Here is a 27,698-nt window from a genome sequence, read left to right as displayed (position 1 = left end):
CATAAACTAAAAGCAAAAAAATAAAGAGCAAAAGCGTGAAAAAAGATCCCTCCCCCCTCCCCCCACCCTTCGAAAAAAAGCCAAGCGGCAGGCGCATAATCTAATACTAACATTACCCCCATTTCAAGATGGCAGCTCTATAAAAAGATTAAAAGAAAACTATATAACACCCAGATTAAGATATAGAGTTGCAAAAAGAAAATATATATCAATCAGAATAAAAAAAACTAATATAATAAAACAAACAATTAATAAAAAAAAGTATAAACATCAAAATTTGAAAGTGTAATATACCTTTAAAAAAAAATCCCGTGTTCAAATACAAGACGACGTTTCAAAAGCAAAGACTTATGGGAAGAAGAAACGCCATTTTGAAAAAGCCATATTACTAAATACAAATGTGAGTTCAGCAATCTATTAAAAGACAAAATAGGATTAAAAAAAGGGATGTAATAAACAGTACAATATATATATAAAAAAAGACCAAAAATCCAAAACATTCGTCCCATATCTAAGTACAGGCAAACAAATAAATGCTTACAAAAAACAGAATCTTACGGGAAAAAGAAACGACATCTTAAAAAAAAGTAAATCATTATTGCAAAATATAAATGTATATGACCAAAACAGAAAGAAGAAAAAAAGAAGATATTATAAAAATTAAAAGGAACATCTATAAACAATGATGATAGTAAAAAAAAACCAGACCCATAGATCAAAATAAGAAGTTATAACCCAGCTTCATAGGTTAAAACTTAAAGCAAAAAGATATCCTCTCTCCGAAAAATCTTCCACATAACACATAGTTCAAGTTGCACTAGAAGATCGAAATTCTTCAGCAAATTTCTTCGCTTCTTCTGGAGTGTTAAAAATTTGCTGACTGTTGTCGTTCAGCGTAATTCTAAGCTTCGCTGGATACATTAAAGCTTGTTTAAGTCCAATCGAGTAAATCTCTGCCATCACTGGTTTAAAAGCGATTCTGGCTCTCATTACCTCGTAGGAATAATCCTCAACAATTCGAAATTTGTTGGTATTGTAAGAAATCATACCTTTTTTACGAGCTAATTGAATTAAAAGCTCTTTCTCACGAGGATAATGAAGGCGAACAATCACCGCTCGTGGTTTATCAGTCGTAGACGAAAACCTCGCAACTCTGTGAGCGCGGTCAATAACAGGTTTAGTTTGCAAACCTTCATCACCGAAAATTTCCCACAGTAATTTAGAGAAAAATTCAGTTAAATCACCGGACTCAACTCTTTCGGGAAACCCGATAATTCGCAAATTCTGTCTGCGAGATCGATTTTCGAGATCAGTAATTTTAAACTTATACTGATCTACAGTTTTAAGAGTCGATTGTACCTTCTTATCCAACACTTCAATTGTACGTACTTTTTCAACAATTAATTTTTCAAGAGTCGCCAACTTATCTTCATGCCGCTGAATATCTGATGCCTGCGACTGACGCTTAGTATCAAGCGATCTAACAACTCCTTCAAGTTCAGACATTTTCGTGGTAAGCTTGTTTTCCAAACTTGCCATTTTACTTTCCAAACTTGCCATTTTACTTTCCAGCCTGTTTTCCAAACTTGCCATTTTACTTTCCATCTTGCTTTCCAAACTTGCAAGTTTAGTGTCCAGAAGATTAGAAATTGCATCGATAGATAAAGGCTCCTTAGATGATTTCTTACTTGTAGCCATTTTAAGTTCGACAGAGTTAGATCAAATATAGTTTTAGGAAAAAAAAAGTCAATCGAAAATATCAACTCATTTGATTAAATTCGAAAAGATTTGATTAAAGGGTGATTATAGTTAAAAAAGTAAAGAGCGCCTAAAAGGCAGGTGTTTACGTCGCCATCTTGAAACTCCTCCCCAGAAGACTTTCCAATGATCTAGAGATTGACCCCCGCACCAGCTCCTTAGCCATGCATTCATCTGCCAAATCACCCTATTATTCCCCTCAGTGGCATGTGGCACAGGCAGCAATCCAGAGGAATCTACCCTGGATGTCCTACTTCTCAGCTTCTGGCCTTGCTCCCCAAGTCCTCTGTTCAGGATCTGCTCTCTTTTGCTACTTATATTCACACTCAATGATTCAGGAACAGCTTTGCCATCCAATTCCTAAATGGACATTGAATCCATGAACACTATCTCATTTTTTTGTATATATTATTTCTGTTTTTGCACTATTTTAATTTAACTATTTAATATACATATATGTACTTACTGTAACTGACTTATTTATTTTTTATATACTATCATGTATTGCATTGTACTGCTGCCGCTAAGTTAATAAATTTTATGATATATGCTGGTGATATTAAACTGATTCTGATTCTGTTATTGGTGCCAATTTGTACTATGCTCACCTTCCCCATTTAGAATGCTGTGGACCTGATCTGAGATATCCCTGAACATGGCACCTGGGAGGCAACATAACATCCTGGTGTCTCCATTGCATCCATAGAGCCTCATGTCTACTCTTCTAACTATGGGATCCCATATCACTACTGGACTCCTCTTCTCCACCCTCACCTGCTGAGCCACTGCACCTGACTTACTGCCAGAGACCCAGTTGCTGTGGCTTCCTTCAGTAGGTACCCACCCCCCCAACAATATCCAAAGCAGTATTCTTATTATTGACGGGAATGGTCACAGCGGTACTCTACACTGGCCACTCATTTCCTATCGCTCCCCTGACAGTCACCCACGTACCTGTCTCCTGTAACTTGGGGGTGACTACCTCTCTGTAGCTCCTATCTATAACTTCTCAGTTTCCCATATGAGCTGAAGGTCAACGAGTTGCAGCTCCATTTCCTTAACTCATTCTCTGAGGAGCTGCAGCTTAGTGCGTCTGGTGCAGATGAGTTTATCTGGGAGGCTGGAAGTCTTCCAAAATATGCACACCTCACACAACGAACACAACATAGCCCCTGGAGCCATTCTCACTGTTCTAACTATGCATGAAAAATCAAAGAATGAAGAATGAAGAAGCAACTTACTAGATGCTTACCTCTCCCAAGCCTGATGAGCCAGAAATTCCCAACTCTAACACAGATCCATTCACAAAATGGCCACTCCACTTGTCCCTGCCTTATTTTTATTTGCTCTTGCTAATGAAATATGATTAGATTGGGCTGTCAAAAAATGCCAAAAGCTCAGGTCATAGAAACATAGAAAACCTACAGCATAATACACACCCTTCAGCCCACAAAGCTGTGCTGAACATGTCCTTACTTTAGAACTACTGTACCTAGGCTTACCCATAGCACTCTATTTTTCTAAGCCCGTTGTATCCATCCAGGAATCTCTTAGAAGACCCTATTGTTACTAACCCATCCCTCCACTTCCTCATCCAGGTCATTTATAAAAATCATGAAGAATAAGGGTGATAGATCCCTAAGGCACACCACTGGTCATCGGCCTCCATGCAGAATATGACCCGTCTACAACCACTCTTTGCCTTCTGTGGGCAAGCCAGTTCTGGATCCACAAAGCAATGTCCCCTTGGATCCCATGCCTCCTTACTTTCTCAATAAGCCTTCCATGGGGTACTTTAACAAATGCCTTGCTAGAATCCATGTACACTACATCTACAGTTCTTCCTTCATCAATGTGTTTAGTCACATCCTCAAGAAATTCAATCAGGCTCATAAGGCATGACATCCCTTTGACAAAGCCACGCTGACTATTCCTAATCATATCATGCCTCTCCAAATGTTGATAAATCCTGCCTCTCAGGATCTTCTCCATCAACTTATCAACCACTGAAGTAAGACTCACTGGTCTACAATTTCCTGGGCTATCCCTACTCACTTTCTTGAATAAGGGAACAATATCTGCAACCCTCCAATGCTCTGGAACCTCTCCTGACCTCGAAGATGATGCAAAGATCATCACCAGAGGCTCTGCAATCTCCTCTGTTCAGTCTCTCTGGTGTCCTCTGCAATCTCCTCTGGTGTCTTATCCAACTTGATGCTTTCAAAAAGCTCCAGCACATCCTCTTCCTTAATATCTACATGCTCAAGCTTTTCAGTCTGCTGCAAGTCATCTCTACAGTCGCCAAGATCCTTTTTCATATGCTGATGCAAAGTATTCATTAAGTACCTCAGTGATCTCCTCCGGTTCCATACACACTTTTCCAGTGTCACACTTGATTAGTCCTATTCTCTCACATCTTATACTCTTGCTCTTCACATACTTGTGGAATGTCTTGGGATTTTCCTTAATCCTGCTCTCCAAGGCCTTCTCATGGCCCCTTCTGGCTCTCCTAATTTCATTCCTAAACTCCTTCCTGCTTGCCTTATAACCTTCCAGATCTCTATCATCACCAAATGAAAGTGAAGTAGGAAATGTACTAGATGATGCAACAGCAGTTTTCAAGGATGGCATTGGAAAGCTCAACATATGAAGGGTGAAATAGTGTTAAATGAAAATGCCACACCAAAGTTTTACAAAGTCCCTCCTGTTACTTATCCCATCTGTGATAAAGTAGCCAGTGAGCTAGATCACATGGAGGCTGAAGGAATTCTTTCCATGTGTGAATGGAGTGGTAGCCAAGAAGAATGGGTCTGTCAGGACCTAGTACTGAAGGTAGATCAATCCCTCTGCCCAGGATAGAGGATATCTCTGCAAACCTTTCCGGAGGGAAACCCTTCGGCAAAGTGGACTTAGCTGAGGCCTTCCTACAGGGAGATGGAAGATGAGTCCAAATGTTTTCTAATCATAAATACTCACAAAGGGCCTTATCGCTTTATTGGGCTTATTTTTGGAGTAGCATCTACGCTCTGGCAGAAAGTGATGGACCAGGTGCTGAAAGGCTGCCCAGGCTCACAGTGTTACTTGGTTGACATCACTGTTACCGACGAGGGTGACAAGGAACATCTCCAAAATCTCAAGACATTGTTAAAAAGATTAAAAGGTTATTGACTCAGAGCACAATGCAACTGGTATGAATTCTTTATTCACTGTGATACTCAAGTATCACTCACTGTGGTCAAATTATGTAAGTAATTATGTAAGGAATTACATAAGTATGCTGAGAAAATTCAAACAGTAGTGAACGACCCAAGGCCTAAGAATGTGTCATAGTTCAAAGTTCAAAATTTAAGGTACATTTATTACTAAAGTATGTATACTTTATATAACCTCTGCATCCCTGGGATGGCCTGCATTGACCTAGTGGAGGTTTCATGCAGATTTTGCCAGACTTTTCATGGGCACAAATTTCTTGTTCTTAGTGGATGCAGCTATAAAGAGGTCAGAAATGCCCACTACAGCCTTGCACACTGTTGATGTGTTGGGGAGCCTCTTCTCAAGGACTGGTGTTCCAGAACCCTTAGTCAGTGACAGTGGACCACAGATTGTTGCAGAACAGTTTCTGTCATTGCTGAAAATGAATGGAATAAGACATATTTCATCTGCACCATACCACCCAGCTACAAATAGCTTGGTGGAAAGGTTTGTCTAGAGTCTAAAGGCACAATGTAGGCAATGTCAGCAGAACATACTACACTGACACTGAGTCAGAAGCTTGTCAATTTCCTCCTTGCATATCGCATTGCAGCACGTTGCACAGCCAACAGTTCGCCAGCTACGCAGCTCCTGGGTCATCCCTTGCACCCATGCTTTGATCTCCTCAAAATCAAAACATAGGAGAATGCAGCACAAACAGCTGAGACAAATTGAGGGCTCCTCAAACAAGAAGGTTTGATGCTTCCCTCCTGGACCAGCTGTCTGGGCAAGAGACTACAAAGGAGATCAAAAGAGGATATTTGGCAAGATTAAGGACAGAACTAGACCACACTCCTACACAGTGAAGATTATGTCTGATGTTATCTGGAGACAATGTATAGTTGTCTGAATTGACTTAGTTAATTCAGAAACAAATTTTCTGAACTTAAAGAAGAGTAACATTGAAGGTATGAGACATGAATTAGCTAAGCTAGACTGGCAAATGATACTTAAAGGGTTGACAGTGGATATGCAATGGCAAGCATTTAAAGATCGCATGGATGAACTACAACAATTGTTCATCCCAGTTTGTCAAAAGAATAAACCAGGGAAGGTAGTGCACCTGTGGCTGACAAGGGAAATTAGGGATAGTATCAAGTCCAAAGAAGAAACATATAAATTAGCCAGAAAAAGCGGCACACCTGAGGACTGGGAGAAATTCAGAGTCCAGCAGAGTAGGATAAAGGGCTTAATTAGGAAAAGGAAAAAAGATTATGAGAGAAAGCTGGCAGGGAACATAAAAACTGACTGTAAAAGCTTTTATAGATATGTGAAAAGAAAAAGATTGGTCAAGACAAATGTAGGTCCTTTACAGTCAGAAACAAGTGAATTGATCATAGGGAACAAGGACGTGGCAGACCAATTGAATAACTACTTTGGTTCTGTCTTCACTAAGGAGGACATAAATAATCTTCCGGAAATAGTAGGGAACCGAAGGTCTAGTGAGATGGAGGAACTGCGGGAAATACAAGTTAGTAGGGAAGTGGTGTTAGGTAAATCAAAGGGATTAAAGGCAGATAAATCTCCAGGGCCAGATGGTCTGCATCCCAGAGTGCTTAAGGAAGTAGCCCAAGAAATATTGGATGCAATAGTGATAATTTTTCAAAACTCCTTAGATTCTGGATTAGTTCCTGAGGTTTAGAGGGTGGCTAATGTAACCCCACTTTTTAAAAAAGGAGGGAGAGAGAAACTGGGGAATTATAGACCGGTTAGTCTGACGTCGGTGGTGGGGAAAATGCTAGGGTTGGTCATCAAAAATGTGATAACAGCACATTTAGAAAAAGGTGAAATCATCGGACAAAGTCAGCATAGATTTGTGAAAGGAAAATCATGTCTGACGAATCTTATAGAATATTTTGAAGATGTAACTAGTCGAGTGGATAGGAGAGAGCCAGTGGATGTGGTATATTTAGATTTTCAAAAGGCTTTTGACAAGGTCCCAAACAGAAGATTAGTGTGCAAACTTAAAGCACACGGTATTGGGGGTATGGTATTGATGTGGATAGAGAATTGGTTGGTAGACAGGAAGAAAAGAGTAAACGGGACCTTTTCAGAATGGCAGGCAGTGACTAGTGGGGTACCACAAGGCTCAGTGCTGGGACCCCAGTTGTTTACAATATATATTAATGATTTAGACGAGGGAATTAAATGCAGCATCTCCAAGTTTGCGGATGACACAAAGCTGGGCAGCGGTGTTAGCTGTAAGGAGGATGCTAATAGGATGCAGGGTGACTTGGATAGGTTAGGCGAGTGGGCAAATTCATGGCAGATGCAATTTAATGTGGATAAATGTGAGGTTATCAACTTTGGTTGCAAGAACAGGAAAACAGATTATTATCTGAATGGCGGCCGATTAGGAAAAGGGGAGGTGCAACGAGACCTGGGTGTCATTGTACACCAGTCATTGAAGGTGGGCATGCAGGTACAGCAGGCGGTGAAAAAGGCGAATGGTATGTTGGCATTCATAGCAAAAGGATTTGAATATAGGAGCAGGGAGGTTCTATTGCTGTTGTACAAGGCCTTGGTGAGACTGCACCTAGAGTATTGTATGCAGTTTTGGTCCCCTAATCTGAGGAAAGACATTCTTGCCATAGAGGGAGTACAAAGAAGGTTCACCAGATTGATTCCTGGGATGGCAGGACTTTCATATGAAGAAAGACTGGATCTACTAGGCTTATACACACTGGAATTTAGAAGATTGAGGGGGGATCTTATTGAAACCTATAAAATTCTAAAGGGATTGTACAGGCTAGATGCAGGAAGATTGTTTCCAATGTTGGGGAAGTCCAGAATGAGGGGAAGACTTTTAGGACCGAAATGAGGAAAAACTTCTTCACACAGAGAGTGGTGAATCTGTGGAACTCTCTGCCACAGGAAACAGTTGAGGCCGGTTCATTGGCTATATTTAAGAGGAAGTTAGATATGGCCCTTGTGGCTAAAGGGATCAGGGGGTATGGAGAGAAAGCAGGTACAGGGTTCTGAGTTGGATGATCAGCCATGATCATACTGAATGGCAGTGCAGGCTCGAAGGGCTGAATAGCCTACTCCTGCACCTAATTTCTATGTTTCTATGTTTCTATATAGATCAGTTGAGCAGAGCAGAGTCAATTATTAGAGAAGAAAGCTGTCCAAAGCTGTCACAACCGCTTCCTGCAGTCCCAGAGTCAACTCCTACAACCATCATGGACAACACTTTGTCAGCCACAGGTCTCACTTGTCAAACAGAGTGAGCCTCCTTTATCAGGAAAGACGTTATCTCACAAGAATAAAAAAATCCTCCACAGTGATTAAATATTTAAGCCCGAATGGGATGATGTCTATGTAGTAGCTATATTATATATATATTTATGTATTGATGCACCATCAATAACTCTCTGAGACGTGAGATGAGATATCAGCTTTTATTGCCTGGAAGAAAGAACAAACAGCAATTGACCACCATGCTACATCCTGGAGACTGAGGGCAGGGCTCAGGCCCCAATCGCCTTTATACCGGGGTCCGTGGGAGGAGCCACAGGAGCAGTCAGCGGGGGGGCGTGTCCAGACAGGTATATGTAGTTCACCACATGTATATAATTGAAAGGCTTTCTATATTAGAAATATAGAAACATAGAAAACCTACAGTACAATGTAGGCCCTTCAGCCCACAAAGCTGTGCCAAACATGCCCCTACCTCAGAACTACCTAGGCTTTACCCATAGCCCTCTATTTTTTTAAGCTCCACGTAGCCATCCAGGAGTCTCTTAAAAGACCCTATCACTTCCGCCTCCACCACGGCCGCTGGCAGCCCATTCCTCGCACTCACCACTCTGCGTAAAAAACTTACCCCTGACATCTCCTCTGTACCTACTTCCAAGCAGCTTAAAACTATGCCCTCTTGTGGCAGCTATTTCAGCCCTGGGGAAAAGCCTCTGACTATCCACACGATCAATGCCTCTCATTATCTTGAACGCCTCTATCAGGTCACCTCTCATTCTCAGTTGCTCCAAGGAGAAAAGGCCGAGTTCACTCAACCTATTCTCATAAGGCATGCTCCCCAATCCAGGCAACATCCTTGTAAATCTTCTCTGCACCCTTTCTATAGTTTCTACATCCTTCCTGTAGTGAGGTGACCAGAATTGAGCACAGTACTCCCAGTGAGGTCTGACCAGGGTCCTATATAGCTGTAACATTACCTCTCGTCTCTTATACTCAGTCCCATGGTTGATGAAGGCCAGTTGAGTTGGAGTTTATGGCTATGCACTGAGGGTTGAATGTCTATACCTGTGACTGCAGTCTATTTAATATTTCAGTAAGATTTGAGCAATATTGTAAATATATTGTTTGACTTATCATTCTTGGTTTAAATAATTCATTATGGATTATATGCAAAATACATGAATGGTATACAGTACTTCATCACACCACCAAGTCATATGTACATGTCTTGCTAAAAGTGAAAATGCACGAATACACGCATCTCCCAAGTCTGTGTTTTTCTTTTAATTGGTTTTATGTTTTGGAGTTACAAAACATAAAACATTCTTTTGTACCTCTTCAACACGAAGCTAACAATAAATGATAAACTACTGTTTCAATTGCTGTTATCACCTTAATTTTAATATGTTGAACATAGGTAAATTTATAAAATTACATATTTACAGTGGTAGCATATCCCACCTAGCAGAACCCTTTTGAATATACAACTAAGCAGAAGGTTGGGAGACAAAATAGATCTGTCCTGCACTGTGCATTAAATGACAGGGATACACCCATGGTAATATGCTTATACCAGGAACATTTTTCTATTGTCTTTCCCAGCAACACGCAAAATGCTGGAGGAACTCAGTAGGCCAGGCAGCTTCTAAGGAAAAGTGTACAGCCGATGTTTCGGCCCAAGACCCTTTGGTAGGACTGGAAATCCAGAGCAACACACACAAAAAGCTGGAGAAATTCAGCAGGTCAACGGCATCTATGGAGAGGAATGAACAGTTGACACTTCAGGCAAAGGGTCTCGGTCTAAAACATTGACTGTACTCTTTTCCAACAGTGCTGCCTGGCCTGCTGAGTTCCTCCAGCATTTTGTGTGTGTTGCTCTGGATTTCCAGCAACTGCAGATTTTCTCTTGTTTCCCTTGTAGCTTCAATGGGACAGAATCAAAACGTCCCATCAAATTGTGTTCAGGCTTTATTTCTTGAGGTTAGTTCTTATTTTATTTAATCCAAAATTATGCTATACAAAAGGTCTCGGCCTGAAATGTCAACTGCTTATTCTTCTCCATAGATGTTGCTGAGCTGCTGAAATCAATTCCTCCAGCATTTTGTGTGTTGTGTCACTCTGGATTTTAAACATCTGCAGAACCTTTTGTGTTTATGCTATCCATTAAGCCATAACTCCATTCTGGATAGTATAAATACTTCCAGGAAAACATTCCAATAACTGCCCTAAACTCCATTGGTCTGTTTCCAATCTCTAACAAGTCACACATTCATTTAAAAATTTGAATGGCAAGGAACCTTGCAGTGGAACTCCTTTCATCAGATTTCTGAATGACCAATTATCCCACTGTTTTTTTTCTCGTTTAGCATGACTTAAGTCTTTTAATTTTTAATATATGCAGTATTTCCTATTATAACTTACAGTTTTTTATTATTATGTCTTGCAATGTACTGCTGCCCAAAAATAAAATATTTCACTACATATGCCAGTGACATTGTACCTGATTCTGATTTGGAACTGTAGACAAGACTTGTTGTCTACTGGCAACATTTCTGAATAGAACCATCAGTATTTATCCATTCAAGCAGCATTGTGCATGTGCATGCATGATTAAACAGGAAATGGTGAAACTGTCAGTTTGCTTTTCTGCTAAAATGTATATTGAATCGAGCAACAAAGCTTCCCAAGAATTACGCTGGGAGATTGATATGATGATCCTCAGTCAAGTTAGACCTGGCTCAGCATCCAACGTCACACTAATTTCAAAGACAATAGATGGACTATGAATCAGGAGGCAAAAAGGAAAAACAAAGTATTTTTAATTTTGCTTCACCTTAAATATCTTTTATTATTTAACATTTGGGAGGCATCAGAGCATTTGAAGAAAGCTCACATCACAGAGAGTGTGCAAACTTCACACAGACATCACTGAAGGATAGGACTGAACCCAGGTCTCTGGAAATGCATACCTATAGTATTGCATATCCATTGCAATAAGACTTTGGAAATTGAAGATATCAATAAAACTAAATTTATAAATAAAAGTGTAATTTCAAGACTGAGGATAAATGTTAACAAAGAAAAAAATCTTTATATTTTTTAGCCTATTGGTGCTCATATACTCAAATGCAAGTAAATTCAACTAATGTAATTAGCCAAATATTGTGGTTATAGGTCTAATGATGATGCATTAATACTGTATATGCAATTTTCTGAATTTGGAAGGCTTATTCCCTTCTGCTGACTTTTGTGGTTCCAATTTAAATAGCTATGCATACTTGCCACTGAAGTACAAGCCTGGACTAATAAATAAAATCTCCTGTAATAAATGAATGCAGGAGACATGTATGAATAATTAAACCAGCTGCTGTAAATTATTCTTTATAGGATGCTAATTAGCTCATCATCATTAAAATGTATAATGTGTAACACAAGGCAACCTTTCAAATATTTTTTGTTTAGTGTAGTCTTCTCATACCATGCCAGTAATTTTGAAAAGTTTCAATATCATAGAAATCAAAATTAATAGCAGCTTATTTGCATTTTGAGTAGTGAACAGAAAATTTATTTTTAGCAGATCTCAACAATGTAATTTTCCTATTTTATTTAAGATAATTAATGCTAGATGGCAATTGCAATGTTGCCAATTAATTAAATAATTCAGATGGTTTTCTGAATCATAATTCGCAAAGGTCATCTGTTCTTTAGGTTAGCCTATTTTCCAAAAGCTGATTTATGATATTGTAATTTACAACACACATGCTTTGAAGATTGCATATACTTTGTGTTCAGTTCAGACTATTAAAAACAATGCGGAAATGTGTTGTCACTGGTGATTTAAAAAGAATGGGTAAGTCTTTGTAAATTTGTACTTTGTAAGACCCTATCATTTCACTTTTGACCCTTTCTATCACACACTGCAAATAAAAAATCTATTCATGTTTTAGGAGCATCTCCACCAAGAACAGCATGTATTGTCCTCACTGATTACTGTTTGTTCAGAAGGTGTGATGAAGTGATACCTGCATGACCCATTGCAATTGGCTAGGTAGTTTCAGGGCTTTCAGCCAGCTGATAAGAGAATGGGCATTTGTTTCCAAGCCAAGATGGTGTGTGGTTTGGAGGTGAATGTGGAGGAAGTAATATTCCCATGAACCTGCTGGCTTTGTCCTTCAGAGTTGTGGTAGGGAGATGCTAATGAAAATGCCACAGAGCATTGTGCACAATTCTGGTTGTCTCATTATGGGGCATTAACGAGGTCTAAAACAGATTTATGAACCTGGTTCTTGAGATGAGCAATTATAATCACATTAAAAACAAATCCAGTACTGGTAAATGATAAGTACAAGATCATAACAAAATAGATTATGGGGCTAAGAGTCTATCTTATCATGCAAGATGTCTATTCAAAACTGCTCCATTTAGTAGAAGGATCAAGGACTCACATTTATACAGTAGGCGCACAAGAAAGGGGAATGGTATTTAAAAGTGACATGAGAAAAAAATCTGTTTCACACAGAGAGTGGTTGTAATCTGGATTCCATATGTGGTGGAGGTACATTCTGAGGTGGATTCAAGAAAACACTGAGTAAGTTTATTATGAAGAAAAGTTTGAATTCAAGCAGAGAAAAGCCTGAAGGAGTGGAATTAGTGTATTGTTCTTACAGAGATTAGTTATGGGCACAATGGGGTGATTGGCCTCCTGTAATGTAACTACTCTGTGGGTAAAGGACAAGTTGCTGCTGCACTTCTGCCATCACTTTGCAGATAGGGTGGAAGGAGTAAATGCACAAGGTCTGTCAAGTGCCTCAGGGCAATTTGTCCCTGTAGCCAGATGATTTACATGTTTATACTTGGATCCACTGAAATTCCCAAGATGTTGGTGAGGGTATCGTGATGTTAATGCCATTGAATTTCAAGGGTGATTGGTTAAAGTCTCTCTATTGAGGTGATTAGTGCTTGGCAGCCTTGTGCCATGAATTTTGCAGTGCCTATAAAAAGTATTCACCCACCTAGGAAGTTCTCAAGTTTTATTGTTTTACAACATTGAATCACAGTAGATTTAATTTGATTTTGTTGACACTGATCAACAGAAAAAGACTCTTTCATGTCAAAGTGAAAACTGTTCTCTACTAAATGATCTAAATTAATTGCAAATATAAAACACTAAATAATGAATTGCATAAGTATTCACCCCCCTTTTAATATGATACACCAAATCATCACTTGTGCAGCCAATGAGTTTCAGAAATCACCTAAGTAGTTAAGGTGTCCTAGCTATATAAAAATCTATGTGCAGTTAAGGTGTTTCAATTGATGATAGTGAAAATACACCTGTATCTGGGAAGTCCAACTGTTGGTGAGTCAGTATTCTGGTAAAAATTACACCATAAAGACAAAAGAACACTTCAAGCAACTCCACAAAAGGGTTATTGAAATACACAAGTTAGGAGATGGATATAAGAAAATTTCAAAGTCAGTTGTTCTCTTGGAATACACCTAGGTTAATATTCAAGAACTAAATCTGCCTAGAACAGACCATCCTCAAAAACAGAGTGACTGTACAAGCAGGGGACTAGTGAGGGAGGCCACCAACAGACCTATGACAACTCTGGAGGAGTTACAAGCTTCAGTGGCTGAGATGGGAGAGGCTGTGCATAAAACAACTGTTGTCCAAATGCTTCACCTATTGCAGCTTGATGAGAGTGGCAAAGAGAAAGCCACCGTTGAAAAAAGCTCGCATGAAATCACAGCTAGGGTTTGCCAGAAGGCATGTGGGAGACTCTGAAGTCAGCTGGAAGTATGTTCTGTGGTCTGATGAAACCAAAATTGAACTCTTTGGCCATCAGATTAAATGTTATGTTTGGCATAAGCCAAACACTACACATCATCAAAAACACACCATCCCTACCATGAAGCATGGTGGTAGCTGCATCATGCTGTGAGGATGCTACACTGCAGCAGGCCCTGGAAGGCCTGTGAAGGGAGAGGATAAAACAAATGCAGCAAAATACAGGGAAATCCTGGAGCAAAACCTGATGTAGTCTGCAAGAGAACTGCGACTAGGGAAAAGCTTTGTTTGCCAATAAGACAACGACCCCAAACATAAACCCAAAGCTACACAGGAATGGCATAAAAACAGCAAAGTTAATGTCCCGGAGTGGTCAAGTCAAAGTCCAGGCCTCAATCCAATTGAAAGTTTGTGGCTGGACTTGAAAAGGGCTGTTCACTCTCAATCCTCATGCAATCTGACAGATTTTGAGCAGTTTTGTAAAAAAGACTAGGGTAGTGTCCAGATGTGTAAAGCTGATAGAGACCTATCCGCACAGACAAAAGGCTGTAATTGCTGCCAGTGGTTCACCTACTAAATATTGACTTGAAGGGGGTGAATACTTATGCAATCAATTATTTAGTGTTTTATATTTGTAATTAATTTAAATCTGATTGTAGATATTTGTTTTCATTTTGACATGATAACTTGCAACCTTTGGAGTGTGTTCACAGCCTATTCCTTGGCCCTTTTTTGTTTCCTATCTGCCTCCTACTTTGCAATGAGATCAACCAAAGGCACATTAGCAGGATAATGTAGTTTTATTCTACAGTCACCTTTTGTAGTCTCTCTCTTTGCATGACTGATTTATTTCAAAACATGACTGAAACCCAGGAATTTCAGACTCTGGTTTTCAGGACCTATAACAAGAAGTTCTGGCTGTAACTTCCACTCCATTCCATTTCCTAGCAAATACCTCAAGCTAAGTTTAGTTTAGTTATAAACTAGACACCAGGATGTATACTGACCATGTTTCTGCTCTGTTACCAGTATGGTCCATTTCCACCGGCATTTTCAAACCCAGCTTTGTCTCAGCTTATCTGTCCCTGAAACTCTCAAGCATGTCTTTATTTGCTCTAGACTTGACTTGGCAAACCTCCTCTGCTCCACCCTTTATAAACCTGTGCTCATTTAAATCGAATTTGTCCTTACTCAACCTCTCACCAAGTCCCTTCTATCAATTCTCTAATTCTTATTGTTTTTAAATTACTTCATAGCCTTGCCCACTGGTCCTAGCCTTTTTTCTCTGCACTGTTAAACATCCCCACTTTTAAATTACATTAACAATGGTGCAAGGTACTCCGTAATTGCTTTCCCAAAAATCCCGTACTACTCTCTGAAAGTAGATCATCAGTGTCATAAAATGCAAATCTGAAACAAGGAGAGCTTTCGTAGTATGTGCAAATTAATTGTCAATACCATGTAAACAATTTACTAATGTTTGCCCTAATTCTGCCATGGTGAACTGCCATCCGTATTTAAAAAATAATTACATCAAAGGTCACTTACGTTAGTACAATAATGTTAAATGCTTGTCAGATTCTTTTTCTAATTTATACTTGAATTGCTTGTTCTCTTGAACAAGGATCTTCATGAGTAATTTGCTGTGATTTACGCTGCATTCTTATTTAGTTTATCACACCTATACCACTACCTGATAGGTTTCCTAGTGGGGATCACATGACTAATCTTTTCAGGGACAATGATAATCAGAATGATAGCAGGCAGATCTGTCTGAATCAAAGATATTCTGTGCCACCTGCTGGTACTCACCAATGTATGTACCAATTTTCAGCAGGGTCCTTGTGAAGGCTACATCAGAGTGAATACTCAAATGTGAAACATGAACGTCTGACAAATGTTGATGTAGTATGCTTCCTCGGAATGGCTGATGACATGTAAATTATTCAGTGTCAACCATGAGGAAGACATACTAATCGACAGGCAGCATAATCTGAATGGATGAACCAGCCATAATGTGTTGGAATCTTTTTCTTACCAATATGTTAGTGACAAAAATGCTTGATGTACCAGTGTGGCTCTGCATAAAGGAATCACTGTTTTTCAAAAATAATACAATATGTAACAGAGTTCAGGAACCCTTAAGGCTGTCGCATATGCATTAGCAAAATTATTATTATTGTCAATTTTATTTTTCTTTGTGGTTAAAATCCATCTGCACTGTCAGAAACAAAATATGTCAGAATTTGAAATAGTTTCCAGTAAAATATAAATCTTTCAATGTAGAATCCTTTGGAGCCTAAAAACATTTGCAGGTGCAGATTCTGCAGCAGTAATGAATACAATTGATAAAACATCCCTTCCAATTTGTTGTTACAATTTTAAATTGTAATGTATTTGGGGTGAGTGTTGCCTTTTTAAATCTGAATAAATGACTTCATTATCTGTAGCAGCATGATATACATGTAAATAGCTGCTGAATGTGTCTGCTGTTCACTATTCACATTCGCCCTTTATCAAGCTCCTGATCTAACCTAGAATAAATACCTTATTTGGACACTTTTATCATTACTCCACTATGCCTCTGTCTAATTTTCTGTGAATTGGCTTGATGCCAAAACCATAGCTAATAGGGACATTTTTCTTAGTTTTCCATAGTAAATACTTGCAATCACGCTCCTTGAGTGATCAGTTTGTATCTAAGAGAAGACCATGAAACGGGGTCGAGAACAATGTGCTTTTCTGTGCTCTATGATTCAATGTCAATAAAAGAAATGAATCATAAAGGAAACTGGCATGCTCATTGCTTGTTTCATAACGCTTTGGACTTCTTTTTACAATTTGCTTGTACATCTCTTATGCTTACACCAGCTATCTACCTGTGAAGTAGAAAATTCCAGCAGTGGCCCTTGAATGAAATATGTCCATCAGTACTCCCTGTAATTTAGATGTGATTATATTTAATTTCAGGGAATTGTGAAAAAGTAAACTACTGTATGTTCAAAAGGTGGCGAAACAAAAAGGATTTGATAGCAGAAACAAAGCAAATTGGAGCAGGTGTGGCATTTGGCCCTTTGAGCTTGCTGCACTAGATCATTACTAATCTAAGGTCCATGGCCTCCTCTTCTGCCACAATGAGGCCACTCTTATGTTGGATGAGCATCACCTCATATTCCATCTAGGTAGCCTCCAACCTGATAGCATGAATATCGATTTTCCAACTTCTGGTAAATCCCCCTCTCACCTTCCCTCTTGTTCATTTCCTGTCTCTGGCCTATATACTATTTTCCTCACCTGCCCATCACCTCCCTCTTGCCCTATCTCCTTCCCTTTCTTCTATGATCCAGTCTCCTCTCCTATTAGATTCCTCCTTATCCAGCCCTTTGCCTTTTCTACCTCACCTCCCAGGTTGGCAAATCATCCCTTCTCCCCCACTTATCTCGCTTCACCTATCACCCTCTAGCTTGTCTTCCTCCCCCCCCCCCCCCCACCACCACCACTTTCATATTCTGGTATCTTTCCCTTTCCTTTTCTGCCCTGATGACTGTCTCAGCCTGAAATATCAACTACTTATTCGTTTCCATGGATGCAGCCTGACCTGTTGAGCTCCTCCAGCACTTTGTGTGTATTTAACTAAAGTAAAGCCATTTTCCTGCATAATCCCCATATTCCTTGATGCCCTTGCAAAGAGTCAGGGTACTCAGCAGGTTAGGCAGTATCTATTGAGAGAAAAGTAGAGTCAAAATTTTGGGTCGAGACTTTTCTTGTCTGGAAGAAAGGGAGAAACACACCCAGGTCCCGTTGAATGCAGCATTGCCCGACGACATGCCATTTATAAAATAAGACTGCTTTTCTGTTTTGTGCACCAAGGAGTGCAGCTTCACATTTTCCACATTATATTATGTTTGCCATGATCTCACTTTGCTTGATAACGTCCCTTTGAAGCCTCTTTATATCCTCCTTTCCCACTCATAATCCCATTTAGGATTGACCTGTCAGCAAATGAAGATAACTGACATGTTAATATGCCAAAATTAGAATTATTGTCAGACAGGGAAGAAAGATTTCATGAAAAATCTAAATTTAAGTAGAGAGGCAGGAGGTGATAGATGGTAATGCATTTTCTCCAATGGGATAAGTTCAAGTGGAAATGTTTTCCTGTACTGAAAATAGCTAACTTCCACTTTCTTTTTTAAATGGGGAGGAATCATATTTGGTCTTGTGTGATAGTTACATCAATGTCAGCAGGTGGGAGAATCCTCAGCACAAACATTGATGTGTATTGGGGCACAGATACAGTTCAAACTGGAATCAAAGTTAGTTGCAGTTTTCAGCACTCCATTCTGACTTCTAGTATTAATTTGGGCACTTAAACGCAGCTTACAAAAATATAGGGATTCACTTTCTCAGTGATGTAACTGAGCCAAATTCAGAACATAGACCCAATCTGGACTAATGCAGGTCTGGTCCTCAGCTGGAAGGAAATATATTCTTTTATATCTAGTCTTTAAATATCAGTTTTTTCAATAATAACAACAATAACCTAAGATACAGAGCAACTTTTATTGAAATAAACTGAACCAAGCTGGTCATTACTCTGAGGAGATCAGAAAAGGAACTTTTGGTCTTCTGAACTGCTACCTTATTAGAAGCAATATTAGCTGTTTTGTGTGGGAAGAGAGAAGGTGTCTATTTCTTTTTGGCTGTGATATGACAAGTTGAATCAGATAATACTTATCTATGAAATGCAGCTTTTTAATAATGCAATACTGATGTGGTGTCATTGCAGTGTCTACTTCCATTAAACTGAGCTGCTTATGCAGTGAGGCTTCTTGTGAATTGTGCTTAGTTAATCCTGCATACATAGCGAGGGAGTTAAGATGAATTGTACTAATCCTGTAAATTCTGAACAGAGAAACATGTCATGATATCTAACTGTGCAGAACACTATAATTGGCATTGATTGCCATGTCCTCTAGGTTTTCAAATCATGGTGTCAGCTCCATCAGAGTTGTCTTTGGAGTACTTCTAATTAGCATAATTTTATTCTCCTTGATGCATTTGCATTGTTTTGTGTGTGGAAAATATCTCACACATGCGCAAGTGGATACTGAGGGATTGCTTTTCAGCTGCCAACATTGCCTGGAACTCACGTGATGAACAATTACAAACATATGGACTGGTTCATATCTGAGAAACTCCTTTTTCACATTCCAAGGGCTCAAATCCCATTCTTGTCAAGCTACTTCTAAGTTTTGTTTTAAGAAGAGGACACACCATTATTTCAACGCATGTTGTTTTTAACTTTGAAGGGAACTAGATACAGTATAATTGCAAAAACCACCAATGGCAGAAATAAACTAAAATGTTCCAAACACTTAGCAGGTCAGAGAGTAATTGTAGAAAAGTGTGGATAAGGATCTTCATCCTGAAATGTTCACTCTATTTTTCTTTCCACAGATTCGTAGCTGACTTGCTAAGTACTTCCAGCATTTTCTGTTTTTATTGGATACAGTGCAGGCTCTGCTCGTGAAAATACACAAGGTTGACTATATAAAAGATTCAATTTATTCTGCTCCATTAGAAATTTAGTGATATGTTCTTATGAAGGAAGACAAGATGAAGGAATTCCCAGCAGAACAGTAGAAACATCATCTGATATAATATGGCAATAGCCCTATTGAATAAAATGTAAAATCTATTCTCTATGTACTGCATATCTTGTTATTTCATGCTTTTGTTATTTTTAGCTATTTATTTATATTTGCATTTGCACAGCTTGCTGTCTTCTATGCTCTTGTTCTTTCACTGATCCTGTGTACAGTTATTATTCTATAGAGATGATGAGGAAAAAGAATCTCCATGTTGTATGTGGTGACATGTACGTACTCTTGATAATAAATTTTACTTCGAACTTTTGAACTTTAATTCTGATAATTATGCACAGGAATAATTGATAATAGAAGTTACACTGTGCAACAAGCCACCGGCCATAGATTGGGAGGTATACTGATCATCCAAAATTGCTCTTGGTGTATAATCCGTGGGGGTTATTTTTGTCTAATATGGAACATAAGGTACAAGCTGGCAACTGGCTCTGCTGGACCCAGGCTGTGATCATCATCACCCTCTACTCAAGACAGTTAAGCCAGTTGCATGTTGTGGCTCCTGTCTGCCTGTAACTGCAAGTGACAGCTGCATAACATTTTCTCCTGCGAGACTGAAGGAAGCTTGAAGAAGTGTGTTGTAAAGGTGTGTAGGAAAAGCCTGCCGCAGATATGAGGAGCAAGATATGGATAAATGTGTTAGAAGTAATTTTATTGCTCTTTCTAGTTCTTTGATGTGTGGGACCACTAACCATTTTACAACATTGAAGTGAGACCTGTTCCCCAAAGTTTTACCTGTGGAATTTACCTCCTGCACCACGAATCAAATCTGCAGTTGAAGGTAGTTTAGTACTTTAAAGTGAAGGGTTAGTTTACTTACCAGTCAAAAGTCACTTCCGCCATACAAAAGCATGCAGATATGCCCATTCAGTTGCTTGGCCAATTTGAAGCATGTAGCAGCTCCTTCCCATTGGTTTCCTTGCACGCCACAGAACTGGTTTCCATTTCCGGGTGTCTCAGGGGTATAAGAATAGCACGTACGAGAGACTCAGTCTCCTTCTTTTGTCTATTTCACTAGGGATTCATCTTCACACTGAGGTCATGACCAGTTCTGAAGAACCAAGGGAAAGTGTGTTTTAGACATAGGAAAGCCCATGCACATACTTAGTTAAGTACTCGTTTGTTGAATGTTTAGTTTTGTAGCTGAGTAACTAGGTTAACAAGGTTCCCATTGAGTTTGAAGTGTTACTGAATTTTTAGTGTCATAGATTTTGTAACTTAGGGTGGCTTTTACTGAGTACTTGTTTGACCTAGGTTGAGTGTTTCACTGTTAGTCTGTAAATAAATGGCTAATCTGCTCACTCAATATCAGTGTCTTCTGTCCCACTCACCGAATCCACGAATTTGCCTCCCCGTAACAAGTGCTTAGGATAGTACAGCATAAGAATGGGCCGTTCTGCCCATAATATCTGTGCTGACCATTACGCCAACATAAACTAATCCTTTCTGCCTATACTTGGTCCATAACCTATTTGCCTTTTAGTTTTCTATGCATGATTTTAAAAACCTATTTAAAAAGAAGAGAAAGAATTGTACCTGAAGATTGGTGAAAATTAATAAACAAAAAAGGAATGAAGACTTAATGTTATAATTATAGAGAAGTCTTACAACTGAATGGAACTTAAAATGTATTGGCATAAAACCACAAAGGAGATTTTAAAGATGGATTGAAAAGTGGCAAGTTTTAGATCTGATAGAATAATTTTCTGATGGATGGACTTTGGGAAAACTTTACAGACCACAGTTTCTATTGTTCAACAACTAAGATTTTAAGCAGCTCTTTAAAAGTGTGTGGCATGAAGTAACATAGCTTCACTTAGAATGTAATGGTATTCTTGAGAAACTTGTCAAAATGATAGATGATATTGCTGTGACTGTGATCAAAGTCACTAGAGAAACACCAAAGCTGATGATATAGATGCTTTTATTCAGCACAACACACAGGTATTATTCTGGAGGCTCTCTCAGAAGAGGCTCACAAACTCAAAGGTACATCACATTTTTATACCTCGAAGTTGATTGAATACAATTTCAATAATTAAAGTGACATTGTTTACTTTAATATTTTGGGTTGACCATTGTGTTCTTTGAATTACATATCTACAGTGTGAGACACCTCTGAATGTTCAAACACCTTTGCTGGAACAAACTAATTGACACAGATATTCTAAAAACTTCTGAAGACAGAAAACCAGACACCCAAGTTTAGTGTCTGTGTGAGCTAACTCACTGAATACATAGTAGATCAGCAATTGATTGCAACATACCTGTCACCGTGTTTGTTGTGCTAAGAGACAATATTAACCTGGTTTACCAGCTTGAATTTAAGTCATTATGGTGCAAGTAACTTAGCCATGTTGCCTGGTTTGAAGCAGGTCAATTAGCACAACCCCATCGCCTTATTGTTTGACTCATGCATTTGCAAACACCTCATGGTCAGAATTTTGCCTACCATGTTTCTTTGGGGCAGCCTATGCTTTTAACTGCAATTTACTGGTTGAAAATTTATATTAGGAACTGAATGGCTCTTGCTTGAATTAATATCTGCTATGTTTACATTACTCCAGAATACTCCTTAACATACCCTCCTCTTGGCCCCTGGACAGGAATCTGTCCCAGAAAGGCAAAATATTAAAGAGGATCTAATTTTGTAGGGCAGCAAAAATACCCTTCTCTTCCGATCTCTTTCCCAAATGCTAATCTATTATGTCCCTTTGTGTATCTACATCTACACTATCATCCTTCACTGGCTATCTAAGAGAGATGGCAATACAATGTTCCATAAATTTATTCACACCCTCTTCTTAGGTACTTCTGTCTTCTCATTTTCAACAGTCTTTAAAACACAGCTTTGTTGTTCATGTGCTTGTTGCCTCTTTCCCTGTTGGCCTATTGCAGATAACATATCCTTATCTTTACCCTTTCAATATCTGATACCTGAAACTCAGTAGTGGCTATCAGAAGTTACTCAATGAGCCGGGGCACAGCAAGGAACTTTATTTCAGATTCACAGATAACAGATCACAATCAATGCCTTGACAATGAATTGTCAGAATAATCTGACAACGAGTCTCTGTCCCCTTCAGCGATCTCCAAGAGGGTTTGGGGTCGTCTTTATTTGAGTAACTCCAAAGAATTTACCTTTGTGACTCCCCCCCCCCCCCCCGGAACGTCACTTCGATTACTGGCCCAACCACTGAAAGGGCCCAGATCATTTGTGTTCACTCCCTTTCAGCCACCCCAGGCTGCCTTCAGCGGCTGTGTGTAATACTTCTCTTTCTCACTGTACCTTGCCATCAAGGTTGTGGAATTTGATGTCTGTCATAACTCAGATCCCTTCCCATCTATTATCCCAGTATCTTTCTATTCTTATCTATATAACTGAACACCTACCTTTCAGAACCAGCCTTCATTGCAAAGTATAGTTACTGTTATACTTTAACACTTTATTCATGGTTTGCTAACACACTCTGTCTGTCTTCTGCATTTGTGTTCCTGTTCTTTATCATCCACAGCTCTCCTACCATTAGGAGTGGTCAGATCTGAAGCAGAAGGCTGGTGTTCATCACTTAGATTCTCTGTAATGACGCTGCCACTGTGTAGAATTTATCTCCATTTCTGTCTGTGAGAGTGACAAGAAGTCAAGTCGTGTGGTTTAACCTGATTCCAGTGTTTCCACTGGCTGCCTCGCCAGGTTTGTACGCAGACACAGGTGTCATTTGTCAGGAATGCCACCTGTGGTGCTATCCACTTGGAGTGAACCCGCAGCTCCCTTATAGTGACTCGCTCACCTGACTATGGGAGGACTACCTTCTCTCCCTCAGGCTCCCGCTTCTCAGCAATATGTTGCTGCCATTTTGTTCTGTTCCTCAGCAATGTAACCTCATTACAAAGGTCCTTCACATTCCCATATAATCCTACCAAATAGGCATTTGCAGTCTTTTTTCTCCACACACTCAATTTCTGTCATGTCATGTTCTTCTGCTTGCCGTGTGATCTGACACTTGTTCCCTTTCTGCTCATTATTATCCCTTTCTGGTGTGCATTTGTTTTATTTGCTGCTGCCTCTGCAGGTAGCTGCCCCGATGATAACAGTTCTTGCCTATATTGGGGTCCTTACCCCTGGGACTTCCAGACACATTGTCCCTGCTTGGGGCTGCTGTCTCTCTGTGGGTCACATATATTCGCTGTGCTTGTCTTGTCCATGTTATTTTCTCTTTCCTGAATCTGGGAGAGCACCTGCCTTACTGAGTGTGTCTATCTCCAAGGTAGTGCCCTCATTATTTGGCCACACCCAAAAATCTACAGGAAGCTACTTTCCCTCTACCTGAAGTAACTGAGGCTCACTTCTCTCTTCCTCATTGTTTCACCCCTATACTGTAATGTAAGTTACCTCTCCAGTCATGGGCAAGGGTAGAGCAGTTATCGACACTGATGACCCTGTGTCACTTACGTAGCCCCCTAATGAACCTTTTATGTACATCTGTGGGTGACCAGTACTGGAAATGGAGGCTGCTGCCTGATCTGGATGCTGTCCTCACCAGGTCCATTATCGGACAGAAGGACCTTCCCTGGTTTCTGTTTTGTGATTCTCACAATGTCCTCCCTTTTTAGAACGCTGCCTCCAAATGTGTCCTCCTGAGAAGCTACAGCTGCTATAAATCAACTCCTTTACCCTTCTGTGTCTATCCTGGCACTCCCTTGCTAGGTGCCCTGATTGCAGGCACACAAAGCAAGTTCTCTGTGACACTACAGCAGCTACATGCAGCACAGCCACTTTACAGCTTCTCTTCCCCCCACCACCTCTGTCTATCACCCCTCACCAGCACATGATACTATAGCCGGTTAAGTAATCCTCCTGCTACCTCCAAGTCTAAAATCTCCTTGTGGGCTGAGGTCAAGTATGACTGTTCCTGATATGCTCAAAATTTACACTGTGCATAATCCATGGCAGGCTCATCAGCTCTCTGAATCACTGACTTATCATTTCCTGGTTACTCTCACCTCCCCCCAGTCCCTGTCTCATTTCCCCCCTTAATGAAGTGATATCTCTCCTCAGCACTGGCATTCTCACCAGTTGACCAGTTTTAACCCTCATTCCCTGGGTCATGTATTCCTTGGGCAGTACAGGTCTATTTTTTGGGTGTATCTGGTGAATTTCAATCATTTCTGATTTCCTGCAAGAAGATTTAAGTGCGAGCAACTCAGACAAAAGGCATGGCTTCTCCTTGGGGGTGAAAGGTTTGTGGATGTTAATAGTCAATATCAAGGGCTGGCTGGGGTAGTCAGGATTGATTGCCTTTGTCTGGCCTCAATAGGTGCCATCCTAACAGATATATCTGGGTATGACCTCTCCCTCAAATACTTCCACACTAGTAAAAATAATGTTGGACTATGTGGAAGTTGTGTTCCAATAAAATTCTTAAATTTGTCCAAAAAGGTTGTATTTTAAAACAAGACCAAGTAGAGTGTAAAAAAAGTACCAATTTCTTGATTACATTGGAAACATTGATCAGATAAATTTGGGTTTAATTTATTTATTTTTTGTGGTGTAATATATAATTGTGTAAAAAATTATATTGCACTAATCTTAACTGAACATTTGTTGTATTTGTCATGCTGTCAAGACACAGTCTTGACCAACTTGTTTCTTCAATTTTAATATTCAAATCAGTTTCCCTTTTTTGTCTTGACTTATGAATTCTTTGTTTAATTGCCTGTTTTTGAATCAAACTATACATACAAGAAATACATTTTAAAATTTTTCCTTTTGAATTAAAGTTTCTATTTCATTAGGTTTCGGCAATAACATTGTTTGACCCAATTTATCTCTTAAATTAGCCCTTAATTGGAAATAACAAAAAAGAGTGTTGTTTGATATTTTGTATTTATTCTTTAATTGATCATTCCACTTGAAAAAATTACTTATAATTTAAGAGATAAATATGAAATATTTCTGAAAACTTGGCGCCCTTATTTACAAAAGATAGGATTAAATATATATAGGTGCTCCAAAGATAAAATTATTGGTTATCTGGGGAAAGAAATAAATACATATACTAAAGCTATTATGAACTCCATGGAGCATGTGGGGATCTTCCAATATTCAGGCATTCTTTCTTTCTTTCTGTTTTCTTCTCTCTTTTTTTCTCTTTCTACAGTGATATGTTAAGGGGGAGGGGTAAAGGGAGGGGGGAAAGGGTTGATAATTTTTTTATATAAATTTTTTTCCTTCTGTAACCTATTTGAAAATTCATTAAAAAATATTTCCACACTAATTCTCACACTCAGCAAAATGTAAGGAATGGATAAAAATTAAACAGTGCAAACTTAAAACTGCAGACTATGTGCTCTGCAATCTTCCACTGAACATGTCTGTTATATTCCTTTCTATGTAGAACATACACACATATAATCAAGTACAGTATTTCTAGTACTTACAATATACTATAATAGTCTCCTGAATGAGTAAACATGCACCCTTCTGTGGTCTTGAATGGTCAGTAACCACCTTTTGCAACTGGTTGCCCTGTCTCACCAAACTTCCCAAAAATATTTGGTCCCTTCCACAAACAGATGTGCATACACACACCACACTTTTATATCTACCAGTTTAGCACTCGACCATGTTCTTTGATACTTTGTGACCCCATGGTTATTCAGCTGAACAGATCTAAATGTGGGTGAGATTCTTATGTAACCCCTAGGTTCCACTCGTCTGGGGAAGAGAGTCCCTGGTCCCGCCAAGCGTGTGAAATCTGAGGTGAAAAACCTCTTGTTTGTGTGGATACTGTGAGATCTGTTCCCCTGTTACAAACCAGTATCATGAAATAACAGACAGTACACCATATGCAATTAAATGATTTAGCTTTATAATTCTTAATTTTACTAAAGGATTAGTAAAGAAAACAAAAAGAAAATGGCCCATTTTAATGAAACAGTCTAAGGTGCATAAGTTGAAACTCACAGTTTCCCTTCCATTAGTCCTCAATTGATTTCCCCTGGGCTTCATTGACTCCCAGCCCCACTCCAAGTCCATTCTGTCCTGCTGGTTACGACCTCTCCTTTCTGGCGTCTTCTCTCTTCATCTCACGCCGAACAAAAGACCCAGATCACCTCATTCTCAGGCACACAACAAGAAAGAAAAACTCCCTTCATTGGACGGTGCACATTCCAAAGCCCCGTTATCTCTGGCCATAACCCAAACACTGCTGCTACAGAAAGACCATTACATTAGCAGTGAAACCTTTCCCAGGGTGTTACACTTAAAAATACTTACTCCCTTAGATTGCAGTCCACAAAGTAGGTCACAAATGTAACCCAGACAAACCCTCAAATGTGATTGTGATCACTGAGACATTGAAGCTGTTGATACAGAAATCACTATTCAGCTCAACAAGTAGACATTCTTATGGAAATAGTCATGGCAGCATCTCACAATTTCAAAAGTACATCAGATTTTATACCCTTAAGACCAAAGATAACAGCAGGTGGTTCAATACAATTTCAATAGGTACAATGACATTATTTTGGGTTGACAATGCTTCCTCTGAATTGCATATCTACAGTGGGAAACACCTCTGAGTGTTCAAACTCCTCTGTTAAGACAAACTAATTGATACAGGCATTCTGAAAACCTCCCAAAACAGAAAGCCAGACACCCAAGAATAGTGCCCGTTACGAGCTAACTCTGTGAGTACACAATGGATCAGTTGTTGATTGCAACGATAGTTGTGACCATGTTTGATATGCTACGTGAAAACATCAGCCTGATCAGCCAGCTTGAACTTAGTCACAATAGTGCAAATAATTTAGCCCATGTTGCCTGGTTTGATGCAGGCCTATTAACACAACTCCATTGTCTTAAGATTTGGATGACGCAAAGAAAATGCAAAAGTCATAGGGTCACCAAGCCATATCATTTAGTCTGTTTTGTAGCTTGTGCTTTTAACTTTAATTTACTGCTTATAATTTACAATTTGCATCAAGAACTGAAGACAAGTTCTTGCTTGAATTAATACCTGCTGTATTCA

This window comes from Hypanus sabinus, chromosome 2 (assembly GCF_030144855.1).
Source record: "Hypanus sabinus isolate sHypSab1 chromosome 2, sHypSab1.hap1, whole genome shotgun sequence".
NCBI classification, from domain to species: Eukaryota; Metazoa; Chordata; class Chondrichthyes; order Myliobatiformes; family Dasyatidae; genus Hypanus; species Hypanus sabinus.
This window is presented reverse-complemented; position numbering follows the sequence as displayed.